Source organism: Gadus chalcogrammus, chromosome 17 (assembly GCF_026213295.1).
Source record: "Gadus chalcogrammus isolate NIFS_2021 chromosome 17, NIFS_Gcha_1.0, whole genome shotgun sequence".
In the NCBI taxonomy this organism is placed as follows: Eukaryota; Metazoa; Chordata; class Actinopteri; order Gadiformes; family Gadidae; genus Gadus; species Gadus chalcogrammus.
The window spans coordinates 13,648,647-13,669,153 of record NC_079428.1 but is presented as its reverse complement, the minus strand read 5'-3'; the positions used below and the strand labels follow the sequence as shown (position 1 = coordinate 13,669,153).

The window sequence follows — 20,507 nt, the reverse complement described above, 5'->3', positions numbered from 1 at the left end:
AATGCTGGTAACGAATTATAAATTGTAAAAAGACACACCATGTGAATTTTTTTTTTTTCGTTTTGGCAAGTAGCCGTGTAATAAGCGGGATAATGTAGCCTATAGAACGTCGCCGGTCATTATCGAAAATAAGCCCCTTCAGGGCGAAGCAAGACACCTCCGCTGTGCGTCGGTGTCCTGTTCGCCCTGTCGTGCTTATTTTCCCGATAATGACCGGCGTTCTATACATTATCCCTTAGCTTCAACGCGTGTAACGCGTCTACGCTCCTAAACCAATGGTTCTCTATGTGTGGCAGCACGAGCTATGGAGTGATGCCCCTTTTAAAGGCAGTATCGGTAGCATTAATTATTGCCAGACAACGCCACCCTGGGAATTTCACCCAGAGATTTATTTTAAGTGGACTAGCACAAATGAAGGAAAGGCACTGAGGTCCGTTATGCAATGAGGCAGAGACGGCAGTTCGATCATACAAAAATATTTATTTATACAAAATGTCTGTTCTTAAGACTACTAAATAATTACTCACTAAGGAGGGAAATTGGGTGCTGAGATCCAATCAGTGCTGAGACCTACTGTGAACACCTGCATCCAAAGGAAAGGGGGTCCCAGGAACACCACGCGTAAAACAAATGAAAAATAAACCAACTGCAAACACAATACAAAAGGGACACCGTGACCAGGACACCAGTCCACCACCGTAGGCTCAGCACCTGAATTGAGGGGGATCGCAGAGCAACCAGTTAGAAAACATAATGGAAACAAAATAATAAGAGAAATTAATTAAATAAACAAAATCTATAATAACTAAACACAAGGAGAAATCAGCAAAAACTCTTACATAACATAACATACACACTTTAAGATGTAGTTGCACCAACTAAACAAAAGAGATAGCGACACAACAGGAAAAGGAACAAACTATCGCTAGCCGAATGAACGGCAAAGCGATCGGGTCCGAGCTGGCCCTGGCAAGGCGGAAATAACGTTGAAGCAAAGCAGCAGTGGTTTTTATAGGTGGATTGGCCGCCGCTGCGCCGCTGTCGGCCACCCAATCGGGCAGTCCCGGCCAACGTGGCGTGGAGCAGGGAACGGGACGCTATCCAAAAGCGACAGTTCAGTAGGCGGCATCGGCTATATATCGATGAGCAGCGCGCAGCCAGCAGCAACATCCAAGTGAGCCCTATACAACACAATAACTAAAATTAGCACTGGAAAGGCAACGTATAAGAGAGATGCAGCCGTGACCGGCAGCTCACCTATCACTGCACAGAAGCGGAAATAGACGCACAGGAGCTACGTGACCCAGCCTCCGGCAAGCAAGAGCCTTTACAAAACAATAACTAAAATTAGTACTGGATGGGCAACATGCGAGAGAGATGCAGCCGTGACCGGCAGCTCACCTGTCACCGCACGGAAGCGGAAATGGACGCCCAGGCGCAACGTGACCCAGCCTACGGCAAGCAAGATGCCGACAAGTGCTCTACGCCCGCCTTTATAGATAGTCTCCCACCGTGATTGGCTGGGACTGCCGCACAGCTGACAGTCACCATGACAACAAACTACATGTTGCCACAATCTGCCCCCATCAATTGAATCGTCGTCCCGACGATGGAATAACCAACAGCAAATTGAAATCATCTCCAAGGCCTAAATAGCGCCGCAACTGCATTAGAAATGGACACAGAAGGATTAACACTTCCCTGTCCAGCATCCCCTGCAGACCGAGGGAGGTGGTGGACATTGGGGTGGTGACCTGCCGTTAACCTCACCGTGCGCCGGACAGCATTTCGAGCAACAGGGAGGGAAGAAGTGCTTGCCACTACAGGAGCAGGAACTACTAGGGAAGATGGCACCGAGGGGGCTGGGTCAGATGGTGGAACCAGCATTCTAGGGGTGGTTTGGGGTCACAGCTTCGGCCTGGAAGGAAGCGGGCAACGGGTTCTCAGGCCTCTCGACTAGCCAATCACCATCACCTGTCACCTCATCCTCTGACTGAGATCGCTCAGGAGGAGGTGCAGACGAAACAGCAGCGCCACCCGGAGACTCTACCCCTACCACAGCCTTCAACAAAGAACGATGGACCTGCCTGGCTCGAGTTGGATCATCCCTAGGGGCAATGGTGTAGACTGATCCCCCTTCCCTCGGTGCCCTCATGACACAATACTTAACCGAGGCCCACTGATCCTGGATCTTGTGGCGCCCCCGTACACCAAGATCTCGCAACCACACCAACTGGCCCTCTTCGAGGGGAACATCTCGGACATGCTGGTCGTGGTTTTTCTTACGGCGCTCGGCAGCAGCCTTCAACCGGTCACGAGCTCCCTCAAAGGCCATCTGTAGGCGGGCTTGATGTTCCTGAACCCACTCGTGGATGTAGCCCCCAACAGGATTCTGAACCCTGCCTAAAAGGAAATCAACCGGGAGTCTTGGCTCCTGGCCAAACATCAACAGGAAAGGGGACTCACCAGTTGCCTGATGCGGGGTGGTGTTATAGGCATACAGGACCTGGGGAAGACAGGAACTCCAGTCGTGCTTACGGGACACGGGCAGTGTGCGCAGCAAATTGTGAAGTGTTCTATTAAAACGCTCACATTGCCCATTCCCTGAAGGATGATATGGCGTGGTTCGGGATTTCTCTATCCCGTACAACACGCATAACTGACGAATAAGAGAACCCTCAAAACTCTGTCCCTGATCGGAATGTATCCGGGCAGGGACACCAAATTTTGAGAACCACTCAGTGACCAGGACACGAGCTACAGTAGTAGCTCGCTGATCACGGGTAGGTACAGCCCACGTGTACTTGCTGAAGACATCAGTCATGACGAGGACGTCTTCAATCCCATGACTGGGCTCCAGAACAGTAAAATCAATAGCCAGGATCTCATTAGGTCGAGAAGCCAACAGGTGTCCCATGAAGCTGCGAGCAGCAGGTTGACTCACCTTGGCCACCTGGCACCGCTCACATGCCTGGCACCACTGTACCACCTCAGCAGACATGCCTGGCCAGTAACAACGCTGCCGCAGGAGCTCTAGAGTCCTCTCAATCCCCTGATGAACATGCCCTTGGTGAACCTCCGTCAGCACATCCGTTCTTAAAACTGCAGGCAACAACAACTGAAACACACCCTCGGCCCCATCCGGCCGGAAAACCTGGCGATACATCACCCCATTCCTTTCAATCAACCGGTCCCACTGCCGAAGCAGCACCAGGGCTGACTGAGACACTGGTCTCCGCTCCTCTTTATTAGGACGCTGTTTACGTGTCCAGAAAGCCAAGACTTCCTGGATGACTGGGTCAGCGCGCTGGAGTGCAGCGATGTCAGATGGGGGGTGATGGGGCAAGGCGGCAACAGTGGCTTGTGTCGCATCTATGGTGTCTACTTGCAAGGCCTGCTGTAAGGGTTTGGGAAGCAACGTGCCACGGACCATAACTTGCAGGTCTTGTGCCTCGGGGGAATGCTGACGAGAAAGGGCATCTGCGTTTCCGTTGCTACGACCCGAACGATATTTGAGTTAAAAATCAAACGACGCGAGTTGGGCTACCCAACGCTGTTCAGTGGCCCCAAGCTTGGCGGATGACTCAAGGGATCGTTGACGGTGTAAACAACACATTTATGACCCAACAGGTATTCTCTAAACTTCTCAGTCATGGCCCACTTGAGCGCCAAAAACTCCAACTTCATAGAGCTGTAGTTACTCATATTGCGCTCAGTGGGCCTCAAACCACGGCTAGCATAAGCTATGGGCCGAACCTTACCATCCTGTTCTTGGGATAACACGGCCCCAAGACCACCATGGCTGGCGTCCACCTCCAAGATGAATGGTAGGGTGAAGTCGGCATACGCCAGCACAGATGCAGTGGTGAATCGAGTTTTCAAAGCCTCAAAGCTATGGCGACACTCCTCTGTCCAACGACCAGACACTGCTTGGTTAACCCGCTTGGGTTTGAGGCCTGCCAGCTCTGCTACCAGCTTATGCAGGGGTGCCGCCAGCTTCGCAAAACCCTCTACAAAGCGACGGTAGTAGCTGGCGAATCCAAGGAAGGAACGCAGCTCTGAGAGAGTGGCAGGAGGAGGCCAGCTAGAGACAGCTCTGACCTTGCCGGGGTCAGTGGAGACACCCTTGTCTGAAATAACATGGCCCAGGTAACTCACTTCCTGCTGGAAGAAAGCACACTTGCTGAGTTTCACCTTTAACCCTTCATGGTGTAAACGCTCCAGCACCACACCCAACCTCTCCAGATGTTGCTCGATGGTAGAGGAGAAAACCACTATGTCATCGAGATACAGCAGCAGGGATTGGCACTGCTGGTCGCCAAAAATCCGCTGCATCAGACGCTGGAAGGTCTAGGGTGGAAAACCAACGAGCACCAGTGAGGGAATCCAAAGACTCATCAATGCGGGGCAGTGGAAAAGCATCCTTCCTGGTTTTACTATTCAGGAGCCTATAGTCCACACACATGCGAAGGCTACCGTCCTTCTTCTTGGCCAGCACAATTGGAGACGCATATGGGCTGCTGCTTTCCCTAATAACCTGAGTCACCAGCAGCTGGTTAATGTGGTCTTTAACAACCTCATACTCAGATGGAGGAATTCGGCGATAACATTGTCGTACAGGAGCATCATCTAAGAGAGGGATCTCGTGAGAAATCAGGTCAGTACACCCTAGGTCCCCATCATTAACTGAAAAAATGGAACGGTACTGGCCAAGAAGAGCCCTCGCCTTGTCCCGTGCTCCCGCAGGCAAATTACCCAACTCCAAAGTTGCTATAGGGTCCTGTGCTGGTGGGGAAACTGACTGCGAAGCCATTGTCGCCACCACAGGTGGCACCTCAGTGACACCGGCAGGCAAACTCACGACCCGCACCTCCTCCAAGGTCCCCACCACAACACGGGGGTAAAGCACCACATCTGAAGACCCTACGTTCACAATGGGAATGTAGGCTGTGCCCCGTACCACCGATACCAGAGCAGGAGGTGCAAGCAGCCCAGCGGGCAGGCCAGAGTCTAAGGACTCAAAGAGCATAGTAGTGCCAGAGTACTGCTCCGAGCATGTGGCCGTGACAATCTTCATCACACCACCCGGGATACGACAAGCCTTTTTACCACGTAGTTTGGCTTTCCCTGCTCCCCGACCAGCTGTAACACTGGCTTCATGGCACTTTTGGAAGGCCTGCATAACAGGCTTAGGGACCTCAGATACCACTGGCAGGTCAAACAAAGCCAAGCCATGCTGCCCAAAGAGCTCTGCATAGCACCTTCGGATAATATTCATCCCTAAAATACCAGGAACCTGAGAAGATACACCACCAGGTGGGTCCTTGACCAACAGAATCCGACAGGCTGGCAGCCGCTTCCCACAAAGCTCTACGTCCAGTTCTAAGTAGCCGATGTAAGGGATGGCCAGGCCATTGGCTGCTCTGAGCTGCAGCCAGTGGCAAGGTTTAAGCCGCTCTTGGCCCCATGGCGCAAAATGTTGCTCGAAAAGAGACTCTGTAATAGTTGATACCATAGACCCTGTATCTACTAAACAAGAGACAGCAACCCCTCCCATCCTCACACCTACATGAGGACAAGATGACATGAGCTTGGACACTTCCACGTCACCCGGACCTAAATCTGAGCCAGTAACTCCCCTCTCCGAACTGTGACTCTGCAGTTTGGCGGGTGCTAGTTTTCCGACACCTGGGCGGAATGGAATGGCCCACTTGGCCGAGAGACCGGTAAAGAAGGTTGAGCGCATGCAGGAACACGAGCTCCACACTCCCTAGCAATGTGACCTGGTTGCCGACACCTCCTACAGATGATGGGACCACGAAAAGGCACTCGGCTTTGCTGCTGAGAGGCCTGCAGACGGGAAATACTCTGAGTCAGCTGGTTCAACTGCTCCTGTTGCAACTTCAGCATTTCCCTCATCTCACACAGCTCTGAGGCTTGAGGCGAACCGACACCTGCCTGATGGCTGCCCTGGACCACACACTGAGCACTGAAGACAGAAGGAACAGAATGACTACGACCTCTAACACCTCCAGGTAAGCCCTCTCGTTCCCACCTGATCGCCTCACTCCTAGCCTCCAGTAAGGTAGCAGTAGGCTGCCAGCGCACAAACTGCTTTAGCTCACGACGAAGTGGCCCATCCAGCACATGCTCCACAAACTGATCCCGCAACAAAACCTCTGCATTGGGTATGCCACTGGGTGCACGCTGCTTCACAGAGGTCATGAGACCCATCAATGCGAGGGAAAACTCTAATAGAGTCTCTTCCTCATGCTGTCGTCGGGAGAAAAATGCCTCTTGTAAAGCTACATATGACTCTGCACGCCCATAAAGCTCCTCTAATACCGCAATTATCTTAGATGGGTCTGAACGCTCTTCACTGGAGCGTTACTTAATTTCCTCACGCGCCTCCCCCTCTAGATGGTCAAATAAGAAGAATGCCCGATCGGATGCAGACAAGTGGCGTGCTCTCATACAGGCTTGCACCTCCTCCAACCATTCACCTAACCCTATGCCTGACCTTGCCCTAAATGTGGGACATTTTCTGTCTCTAGGTACAAAAATCAGTCTCTCCGTTGAAGGAGCACTGTCACTGGAGGATGCAGCGGGCGCAAGAAGAACTGGGGGCGCTGTACTAGGGCCAGGCATGGCTGCAACCTGTTCCTGTCTCAGCCCCTCGTTGTCTGCCCTTAGCTGTCCGACTAAATCCCTCAGTTCCTGCAACTCTGCCTCCATAACTAAGCCTATACAAGCTACAACCTTCTCTACCGTGGAGAAGAGTCCAGGGCAAGGGGAACTGGGCTTGTTGCAGGTCCACAAAACCAGCTGCTGCTTTGCCTCGAAAAAAGAAAGAAATGAAAAAACAAACAAAAAAAAAACACAAGTCAGACACAGACACTTACGTTAGCACAGACACGATCTTTCTTTAAAGAAACTAATGAAAAATAACGAATAAACAGAACACACGTCTCTGCCCTCAAATTGCAAATCCTGCCGACAACGCCAGATTGTGGCAGCACGAGCTATGGAGTGATGCCCCTTTTAAAGGCAGTATCGGTAGCATTAATTATTGCCAGACAACGCCACCCTGGGAATTTCACCCAGAGATTTATTTTAAGTGGACTAGCACAAATGAAGGAAAGGCACTGAGGTCCGTTATGCAATGAGGCAGAGACGGCAGTTCGATCATACAAAAATATTTATTTATACAAAATGTCTGTTCTTAAGACTACTAATAATTACTCACTAAGGAGGGAAATTGGGTGCTGAGATCCAATCAGTGCTGAGACCTACTGTGAACACCTGCATCCAAAGGAAAGGGGGTCCCAGGAACACCACGCGTAAAACAAATGAAAAATAAACCAACTGCAAACACAATACAAAAGGGACACCGTGACCAGGACACCAGTCCACCACCGTAGGCTCAGCACCTGAATTGGGGGGGATCGCAGAGCAACCAGTTAGAAAACATAATGGAAACAAAATAATAAGAGAAATTAATTAAATAAACAAAATCTATAATAACTAAACACAAGGAGAAATCAGCAAAAACTCTTACATAACATAACATACACACTTTAAGATGTAGTTGCACCAACTAAACAAAAGAGATAGCGACACAACAGGAAAAGGAACAAACTATCGCTAGCCGAATGAACGGCAAAGCGATCGGGTCCGAGCTGGCCCTGGCAAGGCGGAAATAACGTTGAAGCAAAGCAGCAGTGGTTTTTATAGGTGGATTGGCCGCCGCTGCGCCGCTGTCGGCCACCCAATCGGGCAGTCCCGGCCAACGTGGCGTGGAGCAGGGAACGGGACGCTATCCAAAAGCGACAGTTCAGTAGGCGGCATCGGCTATATATCGATGAGCAGCGCGCAGCCAGCAGCAACATCCAAGTGAGCCCTATACAACACAATAACTAAAATTAGCACTGGAAAGGCAACATATAAGAGAGATGCAGCCGTGACCGGCAGCTCACCTATCACTGCACAGAAGCGGAAATAGACGCACAGGAGCTACGTGACCCAGCCTCCGGCAAGCAAGAGCCTTTACAAAACAATAACTAAAATTAGTACTGGATGGGCAACATGCGAGAGAGATGCAGCCGTGACCGGCAGCTCACCTGTCACCGCACGGAAGCGGAAATGGACGCCCAGGCGCAACGTGACCCAGCCTACGGCAAGCAAGATGCCGACAAGTGCTCTACGCCCGCCTTTATAGATAGTCTCCCACCGTGATTGGCTGGGACTGCCGCACAGCTGACAGTCACCATGACAACAAACTACATGTTGCCACATATGCAAAAATGCCGATTTTCGACGCCCCTAACGCGAGTGACGCGTTTGGTGTGGCCGTACCATTAGATATGCAGCCATAGTTTCACTATGTCCCTTACATGTTTTACACTGTTTTCCCTTTATGTTTTTTTATATTTCAAAATAAATTACCAGAAAAGTCACTTTTTTTATTAAACAAAATTCTAGCACAGCCTGCAATTAAACCTTTTTTCAGCCACTTGATTTATGGGTGAAGTATCACTTTAGTAATTCATCTATCTTTTTGCAGGAGGATCCCTCCAGTAAATATCCGCAGTACGTACGCACTTGGCATTACAACCTTGTTCCCAAATTTGAAGGACCCAGATTCAAAGAATGGTTATGTAGGTATTGATATAAATATACATCCATGCTGCAGTGCTTCAATGCATTGAATTAAAAGCATGACACAGCCCTGTTCAGGATCATTCCTAGATCATCTAAACCAGGTAATGGATTATTCTTTTGCAATGTGATCTACAGGAGCATTTCTATGATCACCAGAGTGGTTCTGGTTGCCTGGCATGGAGGCTGAAAACTGTGCAGCGCAACTCTGCCCAAGAGATCAAGAAATCAAGGTCCAGCTTTCAGGATGGCCCTAAGACTCAGCGCAGCATGCATTCACCTGTGAGACAGTTGTCAGGTGATGAATGCAATGAAGCTATATCAGTGATGAGGCACTCAAGTGACACAACCCTCGTCCAAGAAAAAATGAAGGCAACATTTCGGAAAAGACAAAAGGTTGTTGAAGACCCAGCCACAGCTTCCACTGTCCTAGACCTTTTTCCAAGATTCCTCGACACACCAGGCTTGGTAAGAAATAATGACTGGTTGACAGCTTTGTTCTGTCTTTATTTGTTTGCCCTCTAATGTATTTTTTCATGTCATATTTTGTGTTTAAGATCGACCAAGACTTCAATATGCTCTTTGGTGATGAAGTGACTGGTAAATTCCTGCTTGTGAAATGAAAAATAATTTTGCTCCTCTAGTCATTGAAGATTGTATCCTAATTCTAGGAAACAGTCCTGGCATTCCACACCAAATCCCGACATTTTATTCCATGGAATTCATTCTCTCCCTCTCTCTTAGGTGGGGAGAAGCATGGAGACCTTCCTGAAGGAAACTGGCCCTGCTCAGCCCTTTCTCCTGTGTGTTGGAGAACGAAAAAACAGCATCCAGAATTTCTACATCATCCTGGACCAAAAGGCCATTCCCTCCAAGACGCAGACTGGAGTTGCTGCCTTTGACGAGCTCTTCAAGGCACATTTTGCTTTTGCTGTGTCCTATGATGAGGCGCTGTCCAACTTCTACACCTTCATCCAGACAACCGTGTATGGCATTGACGTTGGCAGTGTGAAGGAGACCCCTCGGGTGAAGGAAATTAGAGTAAGACTTCTTCACAGTTCATTTTGAAGAGGAACTCATTTCTGACTTGAAATGTTTACATGTTACATTTGCAAGGTACAGCACAGAAATTGTTCATTGTTATGTCGACATTTGAAGTTCCAGCATGGATTGTACCCAGGATGGTCTTTGCGTTTGCGTTGTGGAGAGGCTGGTTGTTCCTTTGTTTTTTGCACATACTTCGGTTACCAGCGGCACTTATCTCGAGCACATAAGGATGGTGGTGATTCAGATTCCGTCAGTGATGTTGAGTTTGTTCCTGCAACTAATGTTGGAGCTTCTGTTTCACAACAAGTTAATGTAGATCCTCCTGCGACTGTCACTACACACATTCCAATTGATAAAACGAAAATACTAGACATGTGCAGCTCTGTTATTGCTCAACTGCAATCCTCAGGAGTTCCTGAAAGTACAGTGCAGGGTTTAGTTGGTTCAATGGAGGAACTGGTCGATGACATCCATGCCCATGCAAAAGAAAGCGTTGTTGAATGTTTGTCATCTGAAGCATCCGGAGACACATTGAAAAAAGTTCAGGATTGTTTTGGTCAGCTTGAAAATCCATTTTCATCTCTTAACACAGAATCTAAACGAAAGAAGCACTTAGAAGAAAAATGGAAAATAGTGGAACCATTGGAGTATATTCTTGGTGTGCGTTTTGATACACGCAGAGATAGAACAACAGGAACATATAGGCAAGTTCCTGTAAACGACAAGTTCATGTATGTACCCATCATGGGGTCTCTTTCATCTATGTTTAGGAACAGGGAACTTTCTAACAGTTTCCAAAAAACTAAACCACACCAGGAGGGTTTTTACAGAGATGTAAATGATGGCTCATACTTCAGGAACCACATTTTATTCTCACAACAAGAAAATGCGTTGCAGATACAGCTCTACTACGATGATTTTGAAACTGCTAATCCATTAGGCTCAAAAAAGGGAATTCACAAACTTGGCTGCATTTATTTTATTTTGAGAAATCTTTCCCCGAAGCTTAATTCTGTGTTGATGAACATACATCTTGTTGCCCTCTTTCACTCAGAGGATTTAAAGAAATATGGGTTTGATCCCATTCTAAAGCCACTTCTCAATGATTTAAAGATATTAGAGGCTGATGGAATGCAGGTGCCCTTTCAACCCACACCTTTGAAAGGTTCAGTTTTTCAGGTTACAGGTGACAACTTGGCTATACATGGCCTTTTTGGTTTTGTCGAATCGTTTAGTGCAAAGTACTGTTGTCGCTTTTGTTTGACTGAAAAGGGAGAGATGCAATCAGTTTTCAGTGAAGATCATCCAGGTTTAACGCTACGTTCTAAAGCCCTTCATTCAGAACACTGTGCTGCCGTTGAACAAAATCCAGCTTTGGCCTCAACAGCAACAGCCTAACCCTCCAGCTGTTCCATACGTCAGACAACTACGCAGTAGATATAATGCACGATCTACTGGAAGGAGTGGTGCAGTACGAGTTAAAGCTGGTGTTTCGGTACTTGATGAAGAACTCAATAAGCTCATTAAGCTCATTGTCAGAAAGAATCATGAGCTTTAACTATGGATTTACACAGAGAAAAAACAGGCCAAGTGGGGTAAAACTGGACGATGATAGCAACAATCTTGGCCTTAGTGCTGTTCAGTCATGGTGCCTCTTGCGCAATACCCCATTGATGTTTGGAGATTTAGTTAAGAGGAATGATAGCTGCTGGAACTTGCTGCTCCTCTTAATACAAATCGTCAACATTGTCTTTTCACCTATTGTAACCCATGGTATGACTTGCTATTTGAAACATCTGATTTTCGATCATCACAAGCTTTTTAAATCTGTCTTTCCAGAGCGAAATCTGCTTCCAAAGCACCACCACATGATACATTACCCAAGGTGTATTAGAAAGATTGGGCCACTATTACACATGTGGTGCATGAGGTTCGAAGGCAAGCACAACTTTTTCAAAAGGTCTGTGAAGAACTTTAAAAACATCACAAAAACACTGGCAAAGAGACATCAGAATCAGTTGGCTTTTCATTTTGAAGGTTTTTATTTTAAAAGATTCCAATTTGGCCCCATTACAGAAGTCTTGGTCAGCAGTTTGGAGGGCAGTGAGGCGCTGAATGAAACTTTCAATTTGTCTTGTGTTTCCACAACTACCTGGGTCAAAAGCTATGGCACAGAGTATCAGCCTGGGATGTATGTATGTTCTGGTGTTGAAAATGAGATGCCATTGTTCAACAGGATTGTCAGTGTTATTGTAAGAGATGACAGTAGCAGAGGTGTCAAGTAACAAAGTACAAATACTTTGTTACTTCGAAATTTTGGGTATCTATACTTTACTGGAGTAATTCTTTTTCAGCCTACTTTTTACTTCTACTTCTTACATTTTCACGCACTTATCTGTACTTTCTACTCCTTACTTTTTAAAAATGGCCTCGTTTCTATTTAATTTCGGCTTGTTTTTATTCTGCCGGCGTTCAAAGAAATACAAACAAAAAAACCAATCCAGATTATTCGCGCCATCGGATAGAGTGAATTTGATTGGTTGGATGAGAATAGAAACATATACCATTCTGACACCCTATTGGTTTATATGTGATCCATGGCACCTGGGCATGACCAGAGCCCGTACATTCTCTGACATGACATAAATCGCGGCACATTCCAGCAACGAAATAGCAGACGTAGATGAGCGAAATGTCCCAACCAAGCATCAGTGAGGAGGTTGGTAGCCAAGAAGACCTGCCAACCCTTCTACGTCACTGGCCGTACCTGGAAGAATTTTTTGAAATGGTTGTATAGTCATTAGATGGCCTTTAGAAAAATGTTTTTTTGGGGGAAGTGGGGCAGTGTGCTATAGAGGTGTGTTGTGTGTGTGTGTCACTAATTCACGGATGGGATAAATGCAGAGACCAAATTCCTTGTATGTGTGGGCATACTTGGCAAAAAAGCTGATTGTAATCTATAGGCCCCTGTGGCACGGCCTAAGCTTTTGTCCTTAATGGCATTTTTTCCCCCTTGCATTACTTTTACTTTTATACTTTAAGTAGTTTTGAAACCAGTACTTCTATACTTTTACTTAAAGAGCCCATGCCATTAAAATCACATTTTTCCTATTGTTTGTTAAATAACATAGGTCTGAATAAGTTTGTGAGCTGTGGTAAGTTTGAAATCTATGCAGTTTGTCTGCTGAATGCAATAGGCAATGAAAGGAAAAAGGCAGAAGAAATGAGCCGATCTGGATAAGGTGACACTGTGACGTAGCGTTGTCAAACTATTATTCATGGCCCTGCCCACTTGGTTGGTTCGTAACCACCCACAATAATTCTGAAAGAGTCGTGATTGAGCTAGTGCTAAATGCTAATACGTGTACGGTAGTTGCTTAGTTCGTAGTAACAGGCTAGTTACAGAATTTTGAATGCAATGGCAGAACGACATCGAAGTACATGAACTGCGACATGCTGCCTGCCGCCGGTTGCCGCGAGGCACCACCGCCGCGAAGCACCACCGCCCGGCAGCGGGCAGCCGGGCGGTGGTGCCTCGCGCCGGCAGCAGGCAGCGCGCGGTTCTGTCTACTACAGATTGATCTGGAAGTGGAAGAACCAGAGACGTCGGAGAACCCGACGAAGTCCTTTGTGATTCATTATATCGTCTGGACGTGCACACAGCTTTTGGCCGTGATAATATGTATTATTTGATATAGATATCTATGCATTATATGATATTATTTAGATATAGAGCTCCAGGACTGTAACGCAAGTGTTGTACACTTCCTTGTTATTTGGATAACCGTTCTGCTGTTGGTGTGATGGCGCATAACACGTCGGACTCTCGTCTCTGGTATTTCTACAACGAGACTCGTAGTGGGGGTTATCTCAGCCATGGTTGAGAATTAATTGGGGGAAAGGAACTTTGGCTTTGACTCCCTGAAGTAGTCATGAACCACGACATGGAGGAGAAAGGGATTGTTGACCGCGGTCGTCTCCCGCCGGAGTCTCGCTGCCGATGGACCACCGCCTCGGCTTCAGGAGGCGGTGATTAGCGCTGACCGCTGCCGAGGCGGCGGGAAGCAGGGCTCAAGCGGGATACATTCGCGGCCAACAATCCCCTTCTCCTCCATGTCGTGGTTCATGTACTTCAGGGAGTCAAAGCCAAAGTTCCTTTCCCCCAATTCATTCTCAACCATGGCTGCGATAACCCCCACTACGAGTCTCGTTGTACCAGAGACGAGAGTCCGACGTGTTATGCGCCATCACACCAACAGCAGAACGATTATCCAAATAACAAGGAAGTGTACAACACTTGCGTTAGAGTCCTGGGGCTCTACATCTAAATAATATCATATAATACATAGATATCTATATGAAATAACACATATTATCACGGCCAAAAGCTGTGTGCACCTCCAGACGATATAATGAATCACAAAGGACTTCGTCGGGTTCTCCGACGTCTCTGGTTCTTCCACTTCCACATCAATCTGAAGAAGACGTGGTCGTTTGAGATTCATAATAGCCTATCGTCTGGAGGCTCACACAGCTTTTGGCCTTGATAATATATATTATATATTAGGCTATAGATATCTATGTATAATATGGGTTTCTAAGAGCCATTGCGATACATCCACCGTAAACAGAGCGCATGGTACCGTGGCTACAAGCTGCTCAGGGCCAGGTGATAATATAGATTATATATTATATGATAGGCCTATAGATATCTATGTATAATATGGGTTTCTACGAGCCATTGCGATACATCCACCGTAAACAGGGCATGGTACTGTGGCTACAAGCTGCTCAGGGCCACCCCCCCACCCCCCTCCTTGACCTGCCTTGACACGCCCACCGTAACCAGAGCGAATGGTACTGTGGCTACAAGCTGCTCAGGGCCACACCCCCACCCCCCTCCTTGACCTGCCATGACACGCCCACCGAAACAGCGCGTTTGGGGGAAGCTCAATGTGCGACTAGTTCGGAGTGGCTGTAACTCTGCACCACGGCTGAATTTCGGGGACGTCTTTGAATACTGTGTTTGTGGCCCACTAATACCTATATTAAAGCATCCATAAAATAGCATGGCATGGGATCTTTAAGTAAAAAGCTTGAGTTGATACTTCAACTTCTACAGAAGTATCTTTAAATGCTAGTATCTATACTTCTACTTGAGTAATGAATGTGAATACTTTTGACACCTCTGGACAGTGCTTATCTTCTAACTTGTACTGTCTCAACAATGTATTTTGATGATCACTTAAATGCATTTAGCATTGAGGAGAAAAACAATGTCTTTACACTGATGTGTGTAGATGATCTGCTGTACTACAGGCCGTATGACAGGCAATTATCAAATTACACTGACGACCAAATGTTTATTGTGCCATACTCTGTTTTCGTGTGACTCCATGCTGTACTTGTTTTTAAGAATGTTTTGCATTTGTGCTGTACCTGCCTTTAATACACTATTTTGTGAAATGATTTTTTCTTCTTGTATTGTCTTTTGTATTGTGGTTTTGGCTTTGGGGGGGGGGGGGGGGGGGGGGCGTCCACAACATTCTACACCCTCAGTGTTATTTTTTTACACCTGGAAGTGTTGATAAATTGGAGTCCAGTGTAGTTTCTAGTGTAATATTAACACTGCTCAGTGTTGATTCTATAACACTGAGCCTAGTGTAGAGTATTATTAACACTACTTGGTGTTGGCCAGTGTTGATTTTTTAACACTGACACTAGTGTTGAGTATTATTAACACTACTCAGTGTTGGCCAGTGTTGGTTTTTAACTCGATTTAGTGTGGAATTAACTCTGTGTGAGTGTAAAATCATTAACACTTTCAAAAGTGTCACTTTAACACCGAAAAGAGTGGATGCATATGCACACTTTCTAAGTGTTAAAATTGACACTCACAGAGTTGATTTAACATTAGCGATTTTGCTGTGTACATAGATATCTATATCATATAATATATATTATCACGGCCAAAAGCTGTGTGAGCCGATATTATGAATCTCAAACAACCGCGTTGGGTTCTCCGACGTTCCGGGTTCTTCCACGTCCAGATCAATGTGAAGTAGACTGAACCGCGATAAGGAGGAGAAAGGGATTGTTGCCGGGCAGCGCTTAGGCACCTATAGGTGGTCCTTCAGCGGGGCTCAAGCGGGAGACATTCGCCGCCAACAATCCCTTTCTCCTCCATGACGTGGTTCATGTTCTTGAGGGAGTCAAAGCCAAAGTTCCTTTGTAGATAAGATTTTGTAGATAAGTTAAAGGCTACAAACATGGCCACTAAGCCATTTCCGCCAAAGCCAGGACAGACCAAAGGTTTACCTGGGTGTATTAGAACATGTAGGCGTGGCTTATTTACCATTCCGCCCACTTCCAATATAAATTGAATTCTTACCTGTGTTCGAGAGATGACTCATAAACTTCCTCCAGAACGCAAGCTCATTTACCTTGTTATAATACACCACTTGTTGAGCATTTACCACTCTCAGAGTCATACCTAGCCCGAGACGACCATACCTCAAAGGATCTAATTCGTTTTTCATCATCATGCAGTAGACTACGCTAACTGCTGTCTCAACTTCAAATCTCACTTTTTTTCTCACTTTTTTGAAGAAACGGATCTTAACTTTACTTTAAACTGCGTAGGGCTAGCCTACATAAATACATATTGAGAAAGACACTCAATATGGAGTCAGTTAAGGTGGATTTATCTTCAGAACCTCAGTGACTATGTGAATCTTACATTGTTTTGTGGACATGAACATTTAGAAAAGGTTCCGTAGGTAGGGGGCTATTTCCATCCACCAACAAGACAGACATTTTCCAGGATTCGGGGGTAGGCCTACCAGAATAAATCATACATGAATCTAAACTGTTCATTACCAACCTGGTCTCACAGGAATCCGTGAAATGACTACGGTCGGACGCTTCACTCGAAATCCGTGGACACTCCAATGCAAGTTAATGACGCTGATGTTCCGTGGCTCACACACGGATCCCCGTTTCTACGAGCGAGTCGACCACGGGGGCTTAACTCAAAACCCGGGGTGGTCTTACTGAAACACTTAAATTGTCCTTGTTGTGTCCACGGAAGTTGCTCCAATGCAAGTAAATGACAATGATATTCCGTGGCTCACACACGGATATCGGCGTGTTTCCGTGATGTGTCCACGGATTTCGAGTTAAGCGTCCGACCGTAGTCATTTCACGGATTCCTGTGAGACCATGTTGTTCATTACACATATTGCACATGTTTTTCTGTGTTTTTCTGTACCTTTATCTTAATCACTTTATTATACAAATGTGTGAATGTATTTATGAACTCATAAATAAAATAATTGATTGCTTGGAAAGGGTTAGGAGTGAGGTGGAGAATAGGGCTAGGAGTCAGGAGAATAGGGCTGGGAGGGAGACGGAACCCTCCTCCAACTTGATACAGGCAGTGTTCAAGGTGGTGGCGCAGGCATTAACTGGTTGGTTTGGGAGGCTATTCGAGCTCCAATGAGAATCATAAGTCAGAATCAGAATTCCATTCATGTCATTGCACATGGGCAACGAAATTTAAATTTAATCCAGACGGTGCGATTCATCCATTCAACATTTAAAATATATAAGAAAGGTAAAAAATTCGATATAAACATCAAGATAAAATATACAAATAACAAATAAGGATTAAAAATGCAAATCAATAAGAATAGCAGCTGAGCTAATCTGTATTGCACAGTAGTGTTGTCCGATAAATAATACAGATATTTTAATAGTGCAAATTGGTGCAACCAAAAAACTATGCGGGATGTGTTGGTCCTATGTGTTGTAGAGGTGTTAAATGCATGTATTTAAATTTAAAATGCATATCTCTGCTGTTTTTCACCTTATTGCTATGAATTCTACACCATATAGTCCCACAGTCACCTGGTATGTGTGCCGACTTTGCAGCTTTTATCATCTCCGGCAGCAAATCAGTTGGAGTGGGGGTGTTTGGTCAGGCTATGGTCACTGCACTATATCCAAATGGTCTGACCGTATGGTTCATTGCAAGTGGTTCATCGCGACGAATAGTGCAAGTGTAACAAGATTCATGCATATTCCACCTTCTTAGTGGTAATGGCAGCCAGTTGAAATGAAAACCTATGCGTTATTCTGGGTTATCTTTTGAGTTCTACAAGCCTTCCAAATGTTATAACTTTTGCAGCCAAAAAGCCAGGAAAGTAATAATATTATTAACGAAAACAATAGGGTTCCTACGGATTTCGAGGGACCCCTAATAATATCAACGATTAGGGTTCCTACAGTTTTCGTAGGATCCCTAATTAATAAGCTGCTCTTCCATGTCATGCCGTAACTAGAAGTGACACAGGCCGTTCTCAGTGCCTGGCGCTGTAGTACTTAACATGCATTACTACATGCACACCTTAAAGTCAATAAACACCATTGCAGAACGGAAATCCAGATTTTTCAAATGCTTCCCCAATGCCACGACCGCTTCACATACCCCACCTTTACCTTTATCTGTTTTATTAATATCAGTCATTTGGACCTTGATATTTTTTGTATTTTTGTATATTGGGGCCCTCAGTCTGGGTGAAAAGTGGCGGCAGAACTGCAGTAGGCTCTCAAGGAGACAGCCGACCAGGGGTTGAGGGGTACGGGGCCTGGATGAACGGCTGGACACCTTGTCTCTCCCCTGTGGTTTTACTTATCTTTATGTTCCTAGTGTTCACTCCACTTGGAGATGTGCCTGATCATTGGCTTAAGCTATTGTTTATAGTTAACATGGTTAAGAAAAAAAATTAAGTTAATTGATTTAATTTTAAAATTAACATTTAGATGGGTTGGGTATAGGCCTACGTATAGTCTTTTATATTATAAATATTTAAATATTGTCGAACCACATTCCCCGAAGAAAAAGTACACTGTGTTACTTGGTGTGACAACCCTCTTCATTGATTTGACTGGTGGAAGTGTATTGTCAATGGTCAGATGCAGATCTTGCTATAACGATAATAGCTACATGTTCTAGTTATAATATTATAACTAAATAATTGCATATTTAGTTATACATAATCTATATTTTTATATTTAATTTATTCAACATTAAACCAATGCATTTCAATCGGGAGACTATTTTAGACTTCAGAAGGGGGGGAGGGGGGAGGGAGCTGCGAAGGATTCTACAAAACAATGACGTGTGTCCCGATAGGACCCACTATATTGATGCACCTAGCCGTTCCAGAATCACTCCAGAATCACAGCATGACACCATGCTGTCAACAAGGTCACCGTACATATATATGTGTGCCTTATATATCTTATGATAAAGTAAATTGTTTGCTTTATATCTTCCTGTGGGCCGTATATACCTTATGATAAAGTAAATTGCTTACTTTATATCTTCTTGTGTGCCGTATATATCCTATGATAAAGTAAATTGCTTACTTTATATCTTCCTGTATGCCTTACATATCTTTTGATAAAGTAAATCGTTTGCTTTATATCTTCTTGTGTGCCTTATATATCTTATGATAAAGAAAATTGCTTACTTTATATATTCTTATGTGGTAAATTGTGTGCCTTAAAATGTCTTATCATAGAGCCAACTGTTTACTTTATATACCTTTTTATGTAGTAAATTGAATGCTTAAACATATCTCCTTGTGGAGAAACATTAGAGGAATACAAAGAACGTGTGTCCCTGTAGACCCCATGATATGAGAACACTCGACATGTGATAACTTGTGATAACATTTGCATGATTTCAAGCTTCTTGTGTTGCCCCGCAGGCAAAATAAGGGAAAGTACTTGGAAACGTGTAACAAAAGAGCTTTTGTTACCAAAAAGAGTTGGGCAGAGAGATCTGCAAGGAGAGGCTCAGAGTGTTCTTCTTATGATACCAACTGGTGTGGTGTCGTGTGATCTGCTCTCCTCTGCTTTTCTGCTCTGAAAACTATGGTTTAGTCTATATTGGTCCTCGGAGAACCCCATATCCGACCGAGTCGGAAAGTGTTAGAGTGGTTTGAGAAGAAATCCACTTTAGCATTGGTTTAGTCTTTATTGGTCCTCGGAGAACCCCATCTCCGACCAAGTCGGAAAGTGTTAGAGTGGTTTGAGAAGGAAGCCGCTTTAGCCTTAGTTAGGTTTCCCCCCCCCCCAGCGCTGCCTACCCTTCATCGGGAAGGCTCAATTAGGATCCCCTCTTAGATTTAGTATAGTTTGGTTAAAATCTACTCTTTATTTAATCTTGTCCATCTTACATCTATCCTCTTCTTTTATTGTCTGTTCTTTTCAAACCTATACTCAGTTGTAAAAGTTATTGTGTTTATTGGACCTAAAAATAAATCTACCTGACTACATTTGTAGTAGGTTGACTCAATCGTTCGAGTCCTTTTCCCTGTCGACTCCTCGACACAGGCAAAGCAGAACGACGCGCTCTCCCAGCTGATCCCCTCACGGTAAGTGGCGCATATTACAAGCAATGGTTGATTGTGACTGACGTGTATAGAGGGTGACAAGGCAAAAACATAAAAGAGGTTTTGTTAATCACAAGGCAAAAGATACATCAATGTTTCGTGGTGACCAGAGAGACCTTGATCCCGCTCATAAGCTAAAATAACGGGGGTCAGGGCTGAATTCGTATAAAGCAACTGTTGGAAGGGACTTAACAGAGTGACCTGGGTCGGAACGGGTTAAGACTGAGCCGAGCCGGGCCGAGCGCCTCCGTGAAACCGACGAACCACGGAAACAAGTGGGTCTCGACCTAGGTTGGTCCCGAGGAGCGTGCGACACCCAGACCAACCCGGTATCACGCG

General features: G+C 45.7%; 1 long non-coding RNA gene across 1 annotated transcript; it reads right to left on the bottom strand.

Annotated features, from left to right (window-relative positions):
- Window positions 1-332: 332 nt before the first annotated feature.
- On the bottom strand, window positions 333-1,684 carry LOC130370252 (uncharacterized). Its single transcript, XR_008892998.1, has 3 exons — window positions 1,402-1,684; window positions 1,258-1,325; window positions 333-1,181 (listed from the first exon to the last, which is right to left on the bottom strand). It is a non-coding gene; the product is annotated as an uncharacterized LOC130370252 (long non-coding RNA).
- Window positions 1,685-20,507: the final 18,823 nt, after the last annotated feature.